This window comes from Ascaphus truei, chromosome 6 (genome assembly GCF_040206685.1).
Source record: "Ascaphus truei isolate aAscTru1 chromosome 6, aAscTru1.hap1, whole genome shotgun sequence".
In the NCBI taxonomy this organism is placed as follows: Eukaryota; Metazoa; Chordata; class Amphibia; order Anura; family Ascaphidae; genus Ascaphus; species Ascaphus truei.
In genome coordinates this window covers 16181218-16201594 of record NC_134488.1, presented here as the reverse complement: position 1 = coordinate 16201594, position 20377 = coordinate 16181218, and positions in this window count along the sequence as shown.

The following is a 20377-nucleotide window of genomic DNA, read 5'->3' as shown; positions in this document are numbered from 1 at the left end:
CGCTGTGCCGGAGGGAAGAACTTGGTGACGGGGTACTGGTTCTTCTTTTGCGCCTTCCCTGCCATCTCTTCGGAGTTTGATCTTGAGGTGGGGTCGAAATTCGGGGAGTTTGGGGTGGGGGAAAAGCTTATTCTAATGTATTTAATAGCGAGGGCGCCGGGAGCTCCTTCACTAGCAGACCATTGGCTGTGACGTCACCGGAAGTCCTCGAGAAGCTTCTTTTTAAAGGTGAATTCTCAGCTGGGCTTTGAAAACAGACGAGGTAAGTTGCTTTACCAGTATCGGATGGAAGACAGTTAAGTAGTTAGGGAAAGATTAGTGGAAAAGGTTTAACACGTTAGAGTTCTGGGGGGGGAGTGCACTAATCCACCACCATCCTTATAACTCTGCAGATAAATTCTGCTATAAACAGCAAATTCTCAAAGACAATCATATAGACCAGGGGTGTGCAAACTGGCGGGCGTGGCGGTTGCAGAGCCCTGCGTTCTTCCCCCAGGCATGCAAATTAAATTCCGGGGGAGGCGTCAGACTTCTTCAACTTCCCTTACCTGCTCTCAGCCAGCTCTCGGGCGACGCATCGCCATGACAACACGGCGTCGAATGGCAATGCGTCACATGACGTTGTGACGTCATATGACGCGCTGAGCCCGAGAACAGAAGAAGAGGGGGGGACAGACGCATGCAAGGGGTAGCACAGACGGGGGGGACGTGACCTAAAAAATTTGCGCACCACTGATATACAGACAGTGAATCCCTGCGCTTCTCCCTTTGGGATAGCAATAAATGGGGAATATACATGTATGTATACAATATATATATATATATATATATATATATAGTGCAGAATAAATGAGTTCTTCAGTATTAGGTGATACCTTTTTTATTGGACTAACAATTTATGTCATAGGACAAGCTTTCGAGAGTTCTCCTCTCTTCTTCAGGTCAAGCAATACTGATTTACACAGGAATCAATGCTAAAACAGTGTAGAGAAAAAAAAAAAAAAACAGATATTTACTGTAGATAAGGTCGGGTGTTAAGTGTTATATATATATTACTCCCTTGATAAAGGTCCTGTTTTTAGGACCGAAACGTTGGTGTTTTGTGCCTGCTTCACTAATACAATTCTTTTTGCTAACAAGTGTGCTGTCTCTTCCTTGCTGTGCCTGCTTTGGATTCCCTGGATTCTCTGGTCTGCCTGGTAAGGAGCCTTTGATTATATATATATATATATATATATATATATATATATATATATATATATATATATATATATATATATATATATATATATATATATATATGTATATATATATAGTAAAAATCTATATGATAAAGGAGACTTTTGGTTTCATCCTTTGATCAAATAATGCCAAGCCTGCTAACCACGTCAAGGTAAGTTTCTATAGCAGGTCCCTACGCTAAATGCATACTAATGTTATGTGGAATAAACCCAGAAGGGGTTAATATATCCAAGCAAATGCTTATATAACATAGTGCAGTTAAAAACTGGTATATACCAGTGACGATACTCACATGTCTGCAAGTAAAGTGAATAGTGAAATACAGGGTCCTTGCTGGGAGATTATATACCTAGAAAAAGGAGGGGCTGGCCTCCCACAAGCTGCACAATAAGCAGTTGCAGGTGATTGGCTAAATATATTAATTACACCCTAATAGTGGTGCCCTCTAGTGCTGCTAAGGATTAAAATCGGCCAACAGAAAATGTAAAACAAATATATATTCACCGCGCTTCTCCATGTAAGGAGCATGCAGCTGGCGAAGGGATTGGCCATACAAATGTGAAAAACAGACAGTGAATCCCTACGCTTCACCCTTTGGGATAGCAATAAATGGGGAATATATATATATATATATACTTTTGGTTTACATCCTTTGATCAAATAATGCCAAGCCTGCTAACCACGTCAAGGTAAGTATGCATTTAGCGTAGGGACCTGCTATAGAGACTTACCTTGACCTGCAATGAAAAAAAAAGACTGTCTGTAACTTAATCAGTGCCGGGTGTGCCGTGAAAACACACAATAAAGCCCCACTGACTTAGAAGGCTGCAATTTAGTTATCGATATCCACCAGACTAAAGACTGATAACAAGCACTAACAGGAAAACGTTAAGGGCCATATCTACTAAGCAGTTTTGTCAGGGGACTTCCCTATACTGAAAGCCCACAAACAGCCTATTCAGGTCACTGGGATAAAACTCCATTGTAGGAAGAAGACAGTATGTTTCTAGATCTATTGTTTAAAAGTAACATGTGAGGCACAGCGCGATGGCCAAGGGCATGGAAGCCTAGTTTCACAGCTCCTACAAGCCCCAACAGAAAAAGGACGGGGGAGAAAATCAAAGTATAACAGTTCCAACAGGTAACTTTGGCTAAATATCCCAAGATGACTAGGAGAGCCCAAACAAACGAAAATCGCCGGATTTAGTTAGCTATTTCAAAAAGAAGAAATTGGCGCGAGGAGCGGAGAATGCAGGACCTGGCGAACAGCGGGGGCTCCAACTCTGAGCGAGAGTCGATGGAAGGGGGAAGTGTAGACCTTTTTAAACACTCAAGGGGCGATTCACTAAGCAGTGATAAAATCAGTGCTGTTGCGTCTGATTCAGATTTTTGTAATCGTGCTATAAGACATAAAACCAAACGCGGGATTCACAAAGAAGTGAAGGGCATTTTTGCCCCGATCACAAAAATGCACTATCGTGCGACCTGTTGTTTTCCCCCTGCTATCGTGCTGTCAATTCTACAGCACGATAGCTGATAGAAAAAAAGCAGCCTGCAAGAGCTGCATGGAGACGTTGTGTCTCCATGCACGGCTCTTACAGGCGATCGTACAGTAAAAATATTGATTATAATAATGTACATGTCCGCATTGGTTTCAGCCTCGGGGACCCCCTACTTCATGAGATACAGGCCCTGTTATGGGTTTCCCGTGTTTATCTGATTGGTTGTAGTAGACCATGTGACAGAGTCAATTTTGGGAAAGGATGTGACGTCATCCAAAGGGAGTCATATGATCTACTACAACCACTCAGATTGGGGATATACATCCCCCATGAAATAATATGTGACTGTGGCCATGTGGGTTTGATGATGTCATGTTAAAGGGATTGGAAGCACAGCCATTCTGATTGGCTGGCTTCACTCCCTTTACATGACGTCGCATCCAAACAAAAAGGGCACATGCTTTTCACAGCCAATCAGATAGCGTGTGAACCATTTGCCACTCAAATTTGACATCACAGGCCATATAAAAGCTGAATGGGGTGGCGGGTGAGGGTAGTTGGCTGGGGAGGGTGGTTAGGTCTCCTGGGTGGATAGTGGGGGAGGGCGAGGATGGGTTAACCCCTTAATTACTATAGCTGTTAGTAACCTCTAAAGTGATTAAGGGGTTAGGGGACATTGTACTGTATTGTTTGTGGCAACGGAGGACATGGACAGTGATGAGGATGAGGACGGCCTTCATCGTGGCAGCCTGGCAGGGGTGAGTGCAAGTTTTATTTACTTTATTTTGTCTGGTTAATGTTTTATTTTAAATGGACAAATGCACTATCATCCATATCTGGATAATAGTAATTTTGCCCATTACTGTACTGTATGTGTTAGGGGGTAGGGGGGGAGGGTTCTGTATTAATTTCAAAGTATATTGATGTTGTGTTTTTTTGGGCACAGGATTGGTACCGCAGGCCAGCGGGGACACCCGAGGGGACCACCCGTGGGCCCCCAGACAACCGCAGGGACAACCCGAGGCCCCCCAGACACCCGCGGGGACCATCCGAGGGCCCGCAGACACCTGTGGGGACCACCCAAGGACCCCCGGACACCTGTGGGGACCCCCGCCAGCCTCTTGTATTAATGCTGTGCAGAAAAAGATAAACAATGCTTTTATTCATGGTTCAATCTCTTTTGCACCAGCTTTAGCTGGTGAAAGGAAATGCTGAGCTTTTATAGTACGATTCACTTATCACTGCTTTGTAAATCGCGTTGACTGGCAAACAACGGCAGGTTTGCTTTCCCCCCCCCCCCCCCCGATCGTACGACTTTTTTTATCACCGACTGTGTTTTGGTTAAAAAATGCCTTTTAAGCACGATACTGCAGTGTTATCATTGCTTTGTGAATCGCGCTGCATGCAATATTGCGCCAGAAAGGCATTTATCTCACTTAAAAACACATATCACTGCTTTGTGCATAGCCCCCTTAGTCACAAAAACAAATATTTCATGTTCCGGGCTAAAATACAGGAGATGAGGAGGGATATAGCCAGTATTGGCAACAGAACTGACGATCTGGAAAAGAAGCTTGATTTCACGATTAAAGTCCTCAATAAAAATCACAACTCACCTCTAGGGCCAAATGCATGAACTCACCGATCAGCAGGAGGATGCAGAAAATCGAGACCGCCGAAATATCAGGATAAGGGGAGTCCCTGTGACGATCACAGAGGCTGAAGACTTCATCTCAAGATGGCTGACCTCCATGATGCCTGATAAGACAGATGCGGAGATTGAGCTAGATAGATGCCACAGGGCCTTAAGGAGTAGGCCACAGCCAGGAGACCCCCTGAGGGATATCATCCTTCGCTTCCACCATTTTAAAACAAAGGAGGCACTAAGTAAAATCACCAGAAGAATTACCAATATCTCCTTAAAGGAAATAAATAAATATTCAGGTATACCAGGATCTCTCCTCCATGACCCTCGGCAGACGCCACAAATTGCACCCAGTCACAACATTTTTGGGGGTGCGGGGGGTGCAGTATCGCTGGATTTTCCCCTTTGGCTTGCTGGTGATTAGAGACGGTAAAGTCAGTGTAATGAATAATCTGGCAGAGGGGTAGGAGTTCCTGAAAAAACGACCCAAAAGCAGCAGCAACTCACCGAAGTTCGGATGAGGAGTCCTCCCTGGAGCCAGTCTGGCAAGAAGTGAGGAGTTCCCCTCGTGGTCAGCGTGAAATGGCGACTAGTTAGCCTCATTCGGGCTCTTAAAAGGGAAAAGTGTTGCAGTTCTGGCATCCCCAAAATGTTTAAAGTCACAACACAGAATTTGACGAAAACCCCTATTAAAAGACTTACCAGTAGATCCGGTTCGGACTTTGCGGACGGTGATGGTTAAGGCGAGTTTCCATTGGCTGCAGTTATCGGAGAGAGGTGGAAAGTGAAGTGTAGCTGCTCCATGGCAGGGAATAATAGAGTGGGCGACTATGGCTGAGACCCATGCGAAGGTGTGGAGGAAGAGAGATCTACGGCATCTGTTGGCTGTATCACGGCAAGCAATTCAGATGCCTGTACCCGCAGTTGTGGTTTTTATAGGAGAATCGAGGGGAGGTGATCGATGACTGTGAGGGTAGCCTATGGCTGGTAAGTACTGTACCCGAAAGGGGAAGCCTCCCCAGATGTGAGATATATTACGGGCGGACCATTGACAGATAAACACTGACATCTACCCAGGCGGTCTGGGAGCCCACAGGCTCTATCGTTGAGGACATGGTCCCTGGAGGCCTCAGAATGGGACTTGATTTAAGAGAGAAGGTCCCCCCTGGGTGACTCAGCTGTGTCCCGATCAACAGGGTTATTAGATAGAGTTAGCTGTTATCTTAGTGGGCACTCTAGTGCCATAGAGTTCACCAAATTGAGGATTTTTTTAACAACAACCAAATAGATACAAAAGGGAGGCAATATCGGAACAGAGAGGTGAGCAAGCAAAAAGGAATAGGGTGAGGGAGAGAAGAAGGGAGTGCGGGTTATAAGGAAAAAGTAAAGGATAAGGGTACAGAGGAGTGAGGAACTGGAACGTAATGACACAAGAGACACATAGAAGCTAGAGGAGGGTTGACTGATAAAATCTGATAACATGCAACAGAATGGTTCCAGCAGGGGAGGCCCATAAAATAAAATTAACTTAAGCAGAACCACAATAAGCTAGAGTCCAACTGCAGATGACAATATCTAAATTAGTTTTTCTCTGTAATGCAGGTACATATGTAATTCAGGGCAGAGGAGGTGTGACCCCTGTCGTCCACATGCAACCTCATGCAAGTGTTTGAGGGAATAGCGCCCAACACTAAGCAAGCTCCTTGGGACACTGGGTACATACAGTACCTAGGACGCTGGACCGGCATGTTCAATGGTCTGGCGGAAAGGTCTCTCTCAAGGGCAGATGGATCAAGGGTTAAGTCGACCCTATTGGACCCATGTAATGGTACTTTATTTGTTTTGTTCCACGCTAATGTTTTGGAGTGTGGTTTCCCCCCTCCTGTCCCCCCCCCTCTACAGACTTAAAGGTAATTTTGCATGTACCTCTCACTTCCACAGGACCAAGATAGCTCTCTGTGTGGTCCTAGGGTTAAACGAACTAATAAAAAAGTAGTCCTCTTACATATAAATAATGTCTATAACAATATTATCGCACAATGTGAAGGGCTTTTACAGCCCAGCGGCATCTTGCCATGTCAGACTATAAGAGGAAGAACGTCGAACTTTTTATGTTTCAAACTTTATTATTGGTTTTCTCAGGGATAGGCAAATTAGTAATATTACAGCGTTTCAGAAGGAGAACTTTACGAGAGAGAGAGAGAGAGAGAGAGAGAGAGAGAGAGAGAGAGAGAGAGAGAGAGAGAGAGAGAGAGAGAGAGAGAGAGAGAGGAGTTTGCATAAGGGTAGAACTAGATACTGTATATCTATATATATAAATCTCAAAGTTGTTTGATTGTTAGTAGATGTGGGCATTCTCATTGGTCCCTCAGTCCGCCTGCCCACGACCCGCCTCCCCAACGGGTCTCATTGGGCAAGAGGTACGCTGAACATTACGGATACACCTACTCCACTGTGACACGCCTCCCCCACGGCTCTCATTGGCCAAGAGGTACGCTGACATCACGGACACACCTACTCCACAGACAGTCTCACCCCTGCAGACTCACCATAGCACTCTGACACTCTCTCCCTGCTGAATCACCCCTGCGGACTCAGCCACACACCTTGGTAAGTTTAACACACTCCTGTTACCCCTCCACGCACATCACCACTCCCCTTACTGTCGCTCCGCTATCCCCACTTACCCCATGTCCACCCACCCCCTCTTACCCGGCCACGCCACCGCTGACAAATCACTCCCTCCACACACGCTTACTCTCTGCACCGCTCCGCTATGCCCTCCCGCCCCGCAACTTCCCGGCCGCTCCGCAATGGCCGCCTTCACGCACAACGGCCACGCTCACAAATCACTCCCTCCCCCTTACCAACCGATGCTTACTCTCTGCACCGCAAATATGGCCTCATCATCACCCTGTCGCCCGCCTTACTGCACCTAACACGGTCATCGGCCGATACAATATTCATTGTCCCCTTGCCCGCTGAACAAATCACTTCCGCAATGGCTGCCCGCCCCGCAACTTCACAAATCGGGCCCCGTCAACCGCCTTACTGTCCGATACACGCTCATGTCACAAATTACCGCCTTCACGCACGCTCAAAGGCAAATACAATCATTTTCACCCTTAACCAAAATGGCCGCATTCCCGCCAGAACCCTACTGAACATATTAATTGTCCACCTTCATCAAAATTAACAATACCCGTATTCACGCACAAAAACATACACGCTCGCTCCAAAAATTACACCCTTCACGCGTTATTAAATATTTCTTTAACACACTTCATGCACGTTCAGCATCATGCTACAATTGCCGTGTTCCCGCATTCACTCAGCGTTATGCATCACGCTAAAATGGCCGTATTCCCGCCTTCACTCCGCGCTCTGCATTAGCTACCTTACCTCCGGTCACTCCATCACCTCCCCGGCGCTCACTTCCCTCCCCCGCGCTCACTTCCCTCCCCGGCGCTCACTTCCCTCCCCGGCGCTCACTTCCCTCCCCGGCGCTCACTTCCCTCCCCGGCGCTCACTTCCCTCCCCGGCGCTCACTTCCCTCCCCGGCGCTCACTTCCCTCCCCGGCGCTCACTTCCCTCCCCGGTGCTCACTTACCTGCGGTGGCCGCGCGGCCCAGGACATGGGCGCTGCGGGGCCAAGCAGCCTCCTCGGATCTGCGCCAGTTCCACTCTCCACCACCTCTCACTCCCGTCGTGTGTGTGTGTTTGTGTGGAGAGGGACATTTTACTCCTGGCAACAGTTTGTACCTCATTTTCACCCCCCCTCACTTTCACCCCCCCCCCTCACTTTCACCCCCCCTCACTTTCACCCCCCCCTCACTTTCACCACCCCCTCACTTTCACCCCGACCCCACCTCCCTCACTTTCACCCCCCCCTCCTCCCTCACTTTCACCTCTCCCTCACCTTCACCCCTCCCCCTCCTCCCTCACTTTCACCCCCCCTCCCTCACTTTCACCCACTCCCTCACTTTCACCCCCCCCTCCCTCACTTTCACCCTCCCTCTCTCTCACTTTCACCCCCCCTCTCTCTCACTTTCACCCCCCCCCCCTCACTTTCACCCCCCCCCTCACTTTCACCCCTCCTCCCCTCACTTTCACTCCCCCTCCACTTTCACACCCCCTCCCTCACTTTCACACCCCCCTCACTTTCACCCCCCTCACTTTCACATCCCCCTCCCTGCCTTTCACCCCCCTCTGCCTTCATCCCCCCTCCCTGCCTTTCACCCCATGCCTTTCAACCCCCCCCCCTCTGCCTTTCACCCCCACTCCCTGCCTTTCACCCCCCCTTTCACCCACCCCCTTTCACCCCCCTCACATTCACCCCCCACTCCCTGCCTTTCAGCCCCCACTCCCTGCCTTTCAGCCCCCCCTCCCTGCCTTTCACCCCCGCTCCCTGCCTTTCACCCCGCTCCCTGCCTTTCACCCCCCCTTCCCTTCCTTTCACCCCCCTCCCTGCCTTTCACCCCCCCTGCCTTTCACCCCCCTTCCCTTCCTTTCACCCCCCCTTCCCTTCCTTTCACCCCCCCTTCCCTTCCTTTCACCCCCCCTTCCCTTCCTTTCACCCCCCTCCCTACCTCCACCCTCCCTGCCTTTCACCCCCCCCTCCCTGCCTTTCACCCCCCCCTCCCTGCCTTTCACCCCCCACCTTGCATTTCACCCCCCTTCCTGCCTTTCACCCCCCTCCTTCCCCCTCCCTGCCTTTCACTCCCCCCCCTCCCTGCCTTTCACCCCCCCTCCCTTTCACGCCCCACCTGCCTTTCACCTCCCTCCCTTTCACCCCCCCCACCTGCCTTTCACCCCCCCCTGCCTTTCACCCCCCTGCCTTTCACCCCCCTCCCTGCCTTTCACCCCCTCCCTGCCTTTCACCCCCCTCCCTGCCTTTCACCCCCTCTCCCTGCCTTTCACCCCCCCTCCCTGCCTTTCACCCCCCTTCCCTGCCTTTCACCCCCCTCCCTTTCAACCCCCCCTCTACCTTTCACCCCCCTCCCTGCCTTTCACCCCCCTCCCTGCCTTTCACCCCCTCCCTTTCAACCCCCCTCCCTTTCAACCCCCCCTCTGCCTTTCACCCCCCTTCCCTGCATTTCACCCCCTCCCTGCCTTTCACTCCCCTCCCTGCCTTTCACCCCCCTCCCCTCCCTTTCACCCCCCCTCCCTTTCATCCCCCACCTGCCTTTCACCCCCCCTCCCTTTCACCCCCCACGTGCCTTTCACCCCCCTGCCTTTCAACCCCTCCCTGTCTTTCACCCCCTCCCTGTCTTTCACCCTCCCCGCCTTTCACCCCCCCTCCCCCCCCTCCCTGCCTTTCACCCCCCCCTCCCTGCCTTTCACCCCCCTCCCTCCCCCTCCCTGCCTTTCACCCCCCATCCCTGCCTTTCACCCCCCTCCCTCCCCCCTCCCTGCCTTTCACCCCCCTCCCTCCCCCCTCCCTGCCTTTCACCCCCCTCCCTGCCTTTCACCCCCCCTCCCTGCCTTTCACCCCCCCTCCCTGCCTTTCACCCCCCCCTCCCTGCCTTTCACCCCCCCTCCCTGCCTTTCACCCCCTCCCTGCCTTTCACCCCCCCTCCCTGCCTTTCACCCCCCCCTCCCTGCCTTTCACCACCCCCCTCCCTGCCTTTCACCCCCCCCTCCCTGCCTTTCAACCCCTTCCCTGCCTTTCAACCCCCTCCATTTCAACCCCCCCCCTCTGCCTTTCACCCCCCCTCAGCCTTTCACCCCCCCTCCCTGCATTTCACCCCCCCTGCCTGCCTTTCACCCCCCTCCCTGCCTTTCACCCCCCTCTGCCTTTCACCCCCCCACCTGCATTTCAACCCCTCCCTGCCTTTCACTCCCCTCCCTCACTTTCACCCACTCCCTCACTTTCACCCCCCCTCCCTCACTTTCACCCCCCCTCCCTCACTTTCACCCTCCCTCTCTCTCACTTTCACCCCCCCTCTCTCTCACTTTCACCCCCCCCTCACTTTCACCCCTCCTCCCCTCACTTTCACTCCCCCTCCACTTTCACACCCCCTCCCTCACTTTCACCCCCCCCCTCACTTTCACCCCCCTCACTTTCACATCCCCCTCCCTGCCTTTCACCCCCCTCTGCCTTCATCCCCCCTCCCTGCCTTTCACCCCATGCCTTTCAACCCCCCCCCTCTGCCTTTCACCCCCACTCCCTGCCTTTCACCCACCCCCTTTCACCCCCCTCACATTCACCCCCCACTCCCTGCCTTTCAGCCCCCACTCCCTTCCTTTCAGCCCCCCCTCCCTGCCTTTCACCCCCGCTCCCTGCCTTTCACCCCCCCTTTCCTTCCTTTCACCCCGCTCCCTGCCTTTCACCTTCCCTTCCTTTCACCCCCCTCCCTGCCTTTCACCCCCCCTGCCTTTCACCCCCCCTTCCCTTCCTTTCACCCCCCCTTCCCTTCCTTTCACCCCCCTCCCTACCTCCCCCCTCCCTGCCTTTCACCCCCCCTCCCTGCCTTTCACCCCCCCTCCCTGCCTTTCACCCCCCACCCTGCATTTCACCCCCCTCCCTGCCTTTCACCCCCCTCCTTCCCCCTCCCTGCCTTTCACTCCCCCCCTCCCTGCCTTTCACCCCCCCCTCCCTTTCACGCCCCACCTGCCTTTCACCTCCCTCCCTTTCACCCCCCCACCTGCCTTTCACCCCCCCTGCCTTTCACCCCCCTGCCTTTCACCCCCCCTCCCTGCCTTTCACCCCCTCCCTGCCTTTCACCCCCCTCCCTGCCTTTCACCCCCCCCTCCCTGCCTTTCACCCCCCTCCCTGCCTTTCACCCCCCCTTCCCTGCCTTTCACCCCCTCCCTTTCAACCCCCCCTCTACCTTTCACCCCCCCTCCCTGCCTTTCACCCCCCTCCCTGCCTTTCACCCCCTCCCTTTCAACCCCCTCCCTTTCAACCCCCCCTCTGCCTTTCACCCCCCTTCCCTGCATTTCACCCCCTCCCTGCCTTTCACTCCCCTCCCTGCCTTTCACCCCCCTCCCTCCCTTTCACCTCCCCTCCCTTTCACCCCCCCCTCCCTTTCATCCCCCACCTGCCTTTCACCCCCCTCCCTTTCACCCCCCACCTGCCTTTCACCCCCCTGCCTTTCACCCCCTCCCTGTCTTTCACCCCCTCCCTGTCTTTCACCCTCCCTGCCTTTCACCCCCCCTCCCCTCCCCCTCCCTGCCTTTCACCCCCCCTCCCTCCCCCTCCCTGCCTTTCACCCCCCATCCCTGCCTTTCACCCCCCTCCCTCCCCCCTCCCTGCCTTTCACCCCCCTCCCTCCCCCCTCCCTGCCTTTCACCCCCCCTCCCTGCCTTTCACCCCCCCTCCCTGCCTTTCACCCCCCCTCCCTGCCTTTCACCCCCCCTCCCTGCCTTTCACCCCCCTCCCTGCCTTTCACCCCCTCCCTGCCTTTCACCCCCCCCTCCCTGCCTTTCACCCCCCCCTCCCTGCCTTTCACCCCCTTCCCTGCCTTTCAACCCCCTCCCTTTCAACCCCCCCCTCTGCCTTTCACCCCCCCTCCCTGCATTTCACCCCCCTCCCTGCCTTTCACCCCCCCTCCCTGCCTTTCACCCCCCTCCCTGCCTTTCACCCCCCTCTGCCTTTCACCCCCCCTACCTGCATTTCACCCCCTCCCTGCCTTTCACTCCCCTCCCTCCCTTTCACCCCCCTCCCTCCCTTTCACCCCCCACCTGCCTTTCACCCTCCCTGCCTTTCACCCCCCCTCCCTCCCCCTCCCTTTCACCCCCCTCCCTCCCCCCTCCCTGCCTTTCACCCCCCTACCTCCCCCCTCCCTGCCTTTCTCCCTCTCCCTCCCCCTCCCTGCCTATCACTCTCCCCCTCCTTGCCTTTCACCCCCCCCCCCCTGCCTTTCACCCCCCCTCCCTGCCTTTCACCCCCCTCTCTGCCCTTCACCCACCCTCCCTGCCCTTCACCCACCCTCCCTGCCCTTCACCCCCTCTCCCTTTCACCCCCCTCCCTGCCTTTTATCCCACCCCTCCCTGCCTTTCACCCCCCCCCTCCCTGCCTTTCACCCCCCCTCCCTGCCTTTCACCCCCCCTCCCTGCCTTTCACCCCCCTCCCTGCCTTTCACCCCCCCCTCCCTGCCTTTCACCCCCTTCCCTGTCTTTCACCCCCCCCCTGCCCTTCACCTTCACCCCCCCTTCCTTTCACGCTGCCCCTCCCTGCCTTTCACGGTGGGAAGTTACTTTTAAAGAGAGACTGGTAGGATTTCGCTATCTGTATTCCTAGATATTTGATATTCGTGGAGCTCCATTTATAATTGAAGTTTGCTTGTAGCAACTTGACTTCTGGGGCTGTAAGAGATAAGTTTAGGACTTCTGACTTGCCATTATTAATTTTGTACCCTGAGACTTTGCCAAATTGGTCTAGTTGGGATTGTAAGTTCGGGAGGGATGTCAGAGGGTTGGCCAACGTTAATATAATATCATCTGCAAATAAAGAAATGTTGTAACTTGTCCCTCCAATTTCAATTCCTTTTATATTTATCGTCCCTAATTGTTGCTGCGAGGGGGCTGAATCGACAATGCAAAAAGAAGCGGAGATAAAGGACAGCCCTGTCTAGTACCATTTTAAATTTTTATGGGACTTGAGTCTCCTTCCGGAAGCTTGACATACTCAGTGGGCATCTTGTAAAGGGCTCTAACACCCTCCAAGAACGGGCCCCTACATCCAAATTTTATCATAGATTGATCTAAAAAAGCCCACTTTATTCTGGCGAATGCTTTTTCAGAGTCTAAGCTTAGTAGAATAGCCTTCGTACCTGTCATGTGCACATGGTCGATAATATTTATAATCTTTCGGGTGTTGTCTGAGGCCTGTCTTCCAGAGACAAAACCCACTTGATCAATATGGATCAGCCTCGGTAGAATTGGGTTCAGCCTATTCTCCAAAATGTTACTATAAATGTTAAAATCTGAATTGAGGAGGGATATAGGCTGATTATTGCCGCATTGGAGAGGATCCCTTCCTTCTTTATATATAATAGCCAGGTTGGCCATTGACATTGAGGTTGGGATGTCCCCTCCCTCCAGAAATTAGTTAAAAACTTCGAGCATAAACGGGGACAGCACCGTCTTAAATTTCTTATAGTACTGATTGGAGAAACCATCTGGACCTGGTGTTTTATTTATTTTCAATTGTTTGATCGCATCCGAGAGTTCCTCCTGAGATATTCTCTCATTTAGTCTTTGAGATTCTTCTTCCGATAGCGCGGGCAGATTACACTTATCTAGATATTCAGAAATTGCTACCGATCCAGTATGTAAATTTTGAGGGGAGTTTAAATTATATCATTTAGTATAGTAATCTGAGAATTCTTGGGCTATATATTTTTCGTCAAATGTTTTCATTTCTAATTTGTTTTTTATCATGGGAATTTGGGATTTGAGCCTTAGACTTCTTAGTTTATTGGCCAATAACCGATCTGCCTTATTTCCTTTGTCATAATAACATTGATTCTCTACCTCCTCTAGTTGGATCTGCTTAACTTCAGTCCTAGTTTTATCTAAAAGTTTGCATAGTTTTTTTGAAGGTTTGTTTTTATGTTCTTGTTCCAGCAAGCTAAGTTTTTCAGAGAGTTCCTTATATAATTTTTGTTTAATTGTTTTCTTATGAGACGCTATGGATATGAGGACTAATTGATGCCTTATGGACTTCCCATAACATAGTCGGAGACTCAACTGAACCTTTATTTATTTATTGAAAAATATGCTATAGGTTTTTGCTTTATTGTGCTCTCTACTTCTGGTGAATTCAGTAAAGAGTCATTTAGTTTCCAATTATATCGATTATTTTTGCCAAAGGGGAGAGAAAGCACTAATTCGATAGGAGCATGGTCTGACCAGGATATTGAACCAATATTCGACTGGGAGGATGCCTGGAGAATATCTTTGGTACCCAGAAAATAATCAATCCTTGAGTTGGTCTGATGTGGAGCTGAGATAAATGTATAATCCCGCTGACATTGGTGCTGTGCCCTCCAGATATCCGTGAGAGAGAAATCTTTTAGAATCTCCTTAAATTTTGGGGCATTTTTCTGGGTCAACCTTGGATGAGGGGCACCCGGGACACTTGACCTGTCTTGATCAGGAACACTTACTAGGAACTTTAAAATCGTTCAGCTTGGGTGGAACCAGACTAGTCAAGAGGGGGCCAGATTTTTTTACTTCCCTGATCTAGGATTTTTCTGGGTTGCCAATCTCTGAGACTCTCGGAGGAGTTTGAGATCGTCGCTCTTGTTCTATATTATCTTGACTGGTTAAGGGGGGTAGGCCCAGCGATCGGAGGAACCAGGGGACATTCTCAGGGTTGAAACCGAATGAAACTTCCCGTCTGATTGAACAACAAGTTTAAAGGGAAACCCCCACCAATAGCGTACTTTGTTATCTCTAAGAATTAGAGTTAAGGGCCTCATCTCCCTCCTTCTGTCTATGGTAGCTCTTGATAAGTCACTGTATATTTGAATCGATTCATTCTTGAACCTTAGGATCCCTCTTTCTCTACCAGCTGTTAAGATTCGTTCCTTGGTGGTGTAGGAATGGAATCAAGACATCCCTAGATCTTTTTGGTCTGCAGATTTGGGTCCTGGCACTCTGTGTGCGCGATCCACTTCTACCTCTTCTTGACTAAGTTCCGGAACCAGGGATACAAACAGCTCATTCAGGTAAGTCCGGAGGGAGTACACAGAGACGTCTCCGGAATGTTGCGCACCCGCAGGTTTTGGCGGCGGTTGCGATTCTCCTAGTTCTCGATACACTCTTTCAGAGCTCTGATCTCATGGCTCATTCTATTGAACTCATCTTCGGCCGAAGATTGAGCTATGGCAATATCTTCTACCTTGCTTTCTAAGGCATCCGTCCTCTGCGAGAGAGAATTAAGATCAGACTTCAGTCTGTCAATCGCTGCATTAATATCCTCCTGGAACCCTCGTCGCATTCTCAGGAACAATTGTTCCATGTATTCTTTGGAAAGGTCCCCAAGCTCTCCTGGAGCTGTGATTGGTTGCTCCTGGGTGGAGTCTTCTGGCACGCACGCTGCAATGCCATCTTGGGAGGTTTCACTGAATGTTGTGGAGCGTTGATTCGGCAACAAATATGATGTTACGCTCTGGGATTGTAATTTTTTTGTTTTATTTGACATCCTGGCTGTATTCTTGTTTAGTCCAGCCATTTTGGGAATTTTTAATCTTGGTTTTAGGTTGATCTACTGCTTTTCTGACGGAGGGACTCAGGAGCTGTTCCCTCAGGCAGCCATGCACGACGACGTCACCGGAAGTTCTCCAGAACGCCGATCTTTTAATGTTACAGGAGACGTATTTTAGTAATGTGAGTGCCCCTAAATACTTTGATACAAATTTCAGACAGTTTTTTCTTTCTTCTGCCGAGACGAAAAAAAGAGGGGTAGCAATCCTGGTTAACAACAGGCTCCCCTTAATAGTGGGAATAGGTAAATAGTGATTAATGCGCTCCAGCGCTGGATCTAATGATGTAAACAATAATATGAACTTTAAATATTGGGACTAGTGAGATAAATTAAGATGTAAAGTCCTTTTTGAGGGCCAATGATTCCCTGAAGATGAGGCAGTTGGTGAAGCCCCTATGAAATCCTCGTGGGGATGGTGTAACAGGGGATTTACCCTGTTCAGAAAACATGCCTCTAATCCAGCAGTGTGCTGGTTAATTGACCAGCACCTGGCTGATTAGAGGTGTTAGAAAAAGCCTGCCTCTGAGACAGGAAGTGAGACTCCTTAGCACACCTGTGAGCTGAACAAGGAGACAGACGTCTTGAGCCTGCCAGAAGAGACTGCACGCTGCCAGCAAGACACAGGGGAAAGTACTTCTAAACCTGGAGAACAAAGAAGCCTTCCCCTACAAGAGACAGATAAGACTTTCCTTTCTAAGACTTTTTGTATATCTGCACATATCAAGATATATATTTGGGGCTGGGAGACATGCTAATCTAAAGGGAGTTGTGGACTGCATAAGTTTCACTAGAAATACTCCCAAGTGGAACAGAAGCTTTGTTTGACCCCTCATTTGCATACGTTTGGATGATTTTCTTGTGTTAAAGGAACAGGCGCAATAAAAGCCGTATTTAATTTCACCTTAAAACAGTCTCCATTGCATACCTCTGCACATGTCCTCTTACATATGGTTGTCAGAAGTTGGGACTGAGGTGGCCCTTGAAGTTAAAAGGGGCCCGAAGATTGCATGTGAATTTTTTTTTGTGCTTTTTGCCTACAAACAGCCTGAGCAACATAAACAAAGGATCACATGCAGCAGAGACCAGAATTAAAGGGATACACATCCAGGCAGGAAATCTACACTGCACCAAAGAAAGCCACAAAACCACAGATGGACTATTTCCCCCGATTCCAAGAGGAGAGAGAGAGAGAGACTGTGCTGAAGCAGGTAAACCTTACTTGCCTATCACAATAAAGTGTAATATGGTCGTTAAAATAGGGGTTTTGCCTTCCAGCCGTAGTCAGGGTTCAAGAAGTAAGTTAGCCCTTAAAAGGGAATAGGCGTTTGTTGTTTTCAAATGTTTCGCTGAAGCAGTGAATACAGAGGTGACCCACGAGCGGTACTGATTCTGCAAGTAAAGGTTGCCACACCGCATAGGACTACCAGTTGTGAATGGAGTATATGCAGAAAAGTGTGAAAATTGATGCAAGACTGTGCTGAAGCAGGGGAATTTTCAGCAAACAAGTGCTGTGTGTAAAATTGCCCCGCCGGGTAGAAAGGGAGTGCTGAACTGTGTAATGGGTAACCCAAAGCCAATTGCTGAGTGTTAAGTCGCCCTGCCCGGAGTGAAAAAAGGGAATATTTTTTCTGCAAGTAAAGTCTGTATGTATCTTGGGAGTACAACATGCACCCAAAGTAGGAAGAGTGAATGCCATATTACCCAAAGATGAGACTGAAAATTACTGAACTCAAGCAGAAAACCAAATGCCTTTGCTGAAGCCAGAAAATGGGCAGCTAGCAAGCATTGTGTTTAAAGAAATAGAACCCTGGGAATTTAAAATGGCCACCCAGCTGAAGTCAAATACAGACTCTGCAAAAATAGGGAAGAAAATGTGTTCCTGGTGTAAAGAACCCCACCACACGGAGCAGTGTCCCTTCAGGCCTTATTCAGACGATGAATGCATGCACAGTAATGCTAATATTGTAAAACTTACCCAAGGGAAGAAAAAGTCTACAGAGGGGCCCGTGAGAGCTAAGACCTCTACAAGCAAAATATGCCCACCTGTAGGACTACCACCATTTGGGGTTCTAGCAAATACAGTGGCAACAGCTGCAATAGCGCCTCCTGAGGTCAGGAAGAAAAATACACCTGATAGCCCCAAAATGGAGGACAAGATACAGCGTTCCTGTAATGAACCCTACCCCACGGAAGAGTGGCCCTTCCAGTCCGATGAGGAGGAAGATATCTCTTACGGGGAACCCAAACCGAGACACACCCACAAAACACGCCAAGAATGGAGGGGGTGCCTGAACTCGGTACGAACCGAAAAGACCGCTCCCTATGATGACGAATATGATCGGCAGGAGAAAGAGCGGGAGCAGCGGATCACCGAATATTTCCTTCAGCTATTACAGTTGCAAGAAAAGCATGGTGGATACAGTGATGCTGCCAAAATTTCAAATGAAGATGGAGACCCCAGTATCCCTAAGGGGACGGTGTCATCCAAAACAAAAAGGCGAAAAAAGAAAAAGAAAAGTGGTTCTTCACGTACCGTGGAAGGAACAGACACGTCCGCAGATCCCGCTGAGAAAAAGGGGGACCAAGATGCCCTGCAGCCTAGAGAAAATGGAGGATTCGTCATGCGGATCACCGAATATCCAGAGGGCCCAAGGCAGAAGTCGAGTAACCCAAAGAAGTGTCTGTCCGGTGCCAACAGTGAGGAACCCTCAATCAACCATCCCAGGGAAGCAGAGCCGGAATCAGTGAGTGACGATCCCTTGACCAGCCCTGAAGATGCTCTGAAAATTGCCAGGCGTGACTGTGATCTGGTCCGGGAACAATTGAAACTTGAGAGGGAAGATAATGCTGAGCTACAGAAGACGGTGCTCGCAATGTACTCTGAATCTGGAACAGAATTGGACGATCTCAAGTCCGAGCTAAATGCTGCAAACACTAATAATGCCACCATGGCGGAAAAGCTTAGCCAATCCGATAAAATGATGGCTAAGCTGAAGCGGAAGTATGAGGAGGCACTGAAGGAGATTACAGTCTTTCAGCAAGAGTTTCACGGTCTTCACCTAGAACTGAATGCCTCACAAAAAGAGGTCAATAGTGTCCGGACAGAGGTGGACGTATCCCAGAAGGAGGTTCATACACTCCGCGCAGCACTGGATGCCTCACAGCATGAGATCAACAGCGCCACACAAAACTGGAAGTCTCCAGAAAGGAACTACAAAGTCTCGCTGAGGAACTTCAGACCCTCAACCTAGAGAAGGAAATCTCACGCCAGGAGACTGTCATTCTAAAAGCAGATGTGCGTAAATGGAAGGAGGACTACATGGAGGCCCTGAAAATTACAGAGACTGCACAAAGAGAAAATGTAAGACTGAAAGAAGAGAATTCTCAGTTGACCGACCACGTTAAGGAAAAGAATGAAAAGCTGCACGAGCTTGAAAAAATAAAGAAACGGTTGGAAGATGAAAAAATTGAAGCAGAGCACCGACTGCAGAACCAACTGCAAGGTCTGCGTATGCACCTCCAGAATGTCGAGGAGAAGCAGCAACTCTGCAGGAAGAAAATCTGCAGGCTGCTAAGGAAATACAAGTGCTGCAGGAACGTCTGATTACCCAGTGCGTCCTCGCAAAGCAGCAGGATAAACTGAAGGCTACCCTGACCATCACCAAAGCATCGCTAGAGGCTAAGCTTAGAGGCCAGGTGACTCGGTACAAGAGGGAGCGCAAAAAGGTCCAGAAACTGAGACGAGTATCTGCGGCCCAAGCGAAGAAGTTCACAGTGCTCCACAAAATATTGAATGATAGGTGGAAGCAAGCTCGGAGAAAGCACAGGGAAGAAATAAAGACCCTGAAAGGAGAATGGCAGGAAACACTCAAGAAACACAGTGAGACTCTGCAGCCCAGTAACTTACAGATGCCTCCAATACGGGAAAAGGTATTGGCTCTGTCCAAGCATCGGTATCCCACAGTAACTAAGGCCCGTGAGGACAAGGGTACAGTGAGAGCTGGGGACACCACTCACCTTCAAAACAAGATTACGAAGTTTGCGCCACCTAAGAAAGCACTAGCCAAACCTGCAACCGCCCAACAGGCAACAAACAGAGGTAGGAGTGCAGAATCAAAGCCAGAGGAATCCTTTGCTGAGGAAGCTGAAAAGATAGGACATTCTCTGGAAATGGAGCTGGAATCGCAACTCAATCCCAAAGAAGCTGAAATGGCGACTGCATTGCATGGGAAAAGTGCAGGAAGACAGCTTCAAGAACTGAGGGCTCAAGTGGCTGTTCTTGGGCGCTCTTCTGATACCAGGAAGTGGACATTTGGTGCTAAAGTGGAGCACATGGGAAGGATGGCGAGAGAGAGCGATTTGTAAGCTCAGTGCAGGGTCAGAGGGAAGCAAGTGACCAGTGCAGGTCAACCGATAACCATCGCTAATGTATATGCACCTTGTGAGCATGATACTGTATTCTTTGCCTCTTTCTTTAATGTACTAAGTAAGACCATGAAAGGGTACACGATCCTGGCAGGAGACTTTAACACAGCATTAGATCCTGATTTAGACAAATCCACGCAGACTAACCACATAAAGAGGGAAGAAATAAACACACTTTTAAAAGGGTTAAAACGCACCCAATTATCTGATATTTGGAGAGAATTACACCCAACAGAGAGAGGTTACACATTATTGTCTAACCCATACCAGAACTATAGTAGAATAGATTACTTCTTTATATTAAACAGATTGGTTCCGAAGGTCTCAATGTCCAAGATCCATAAT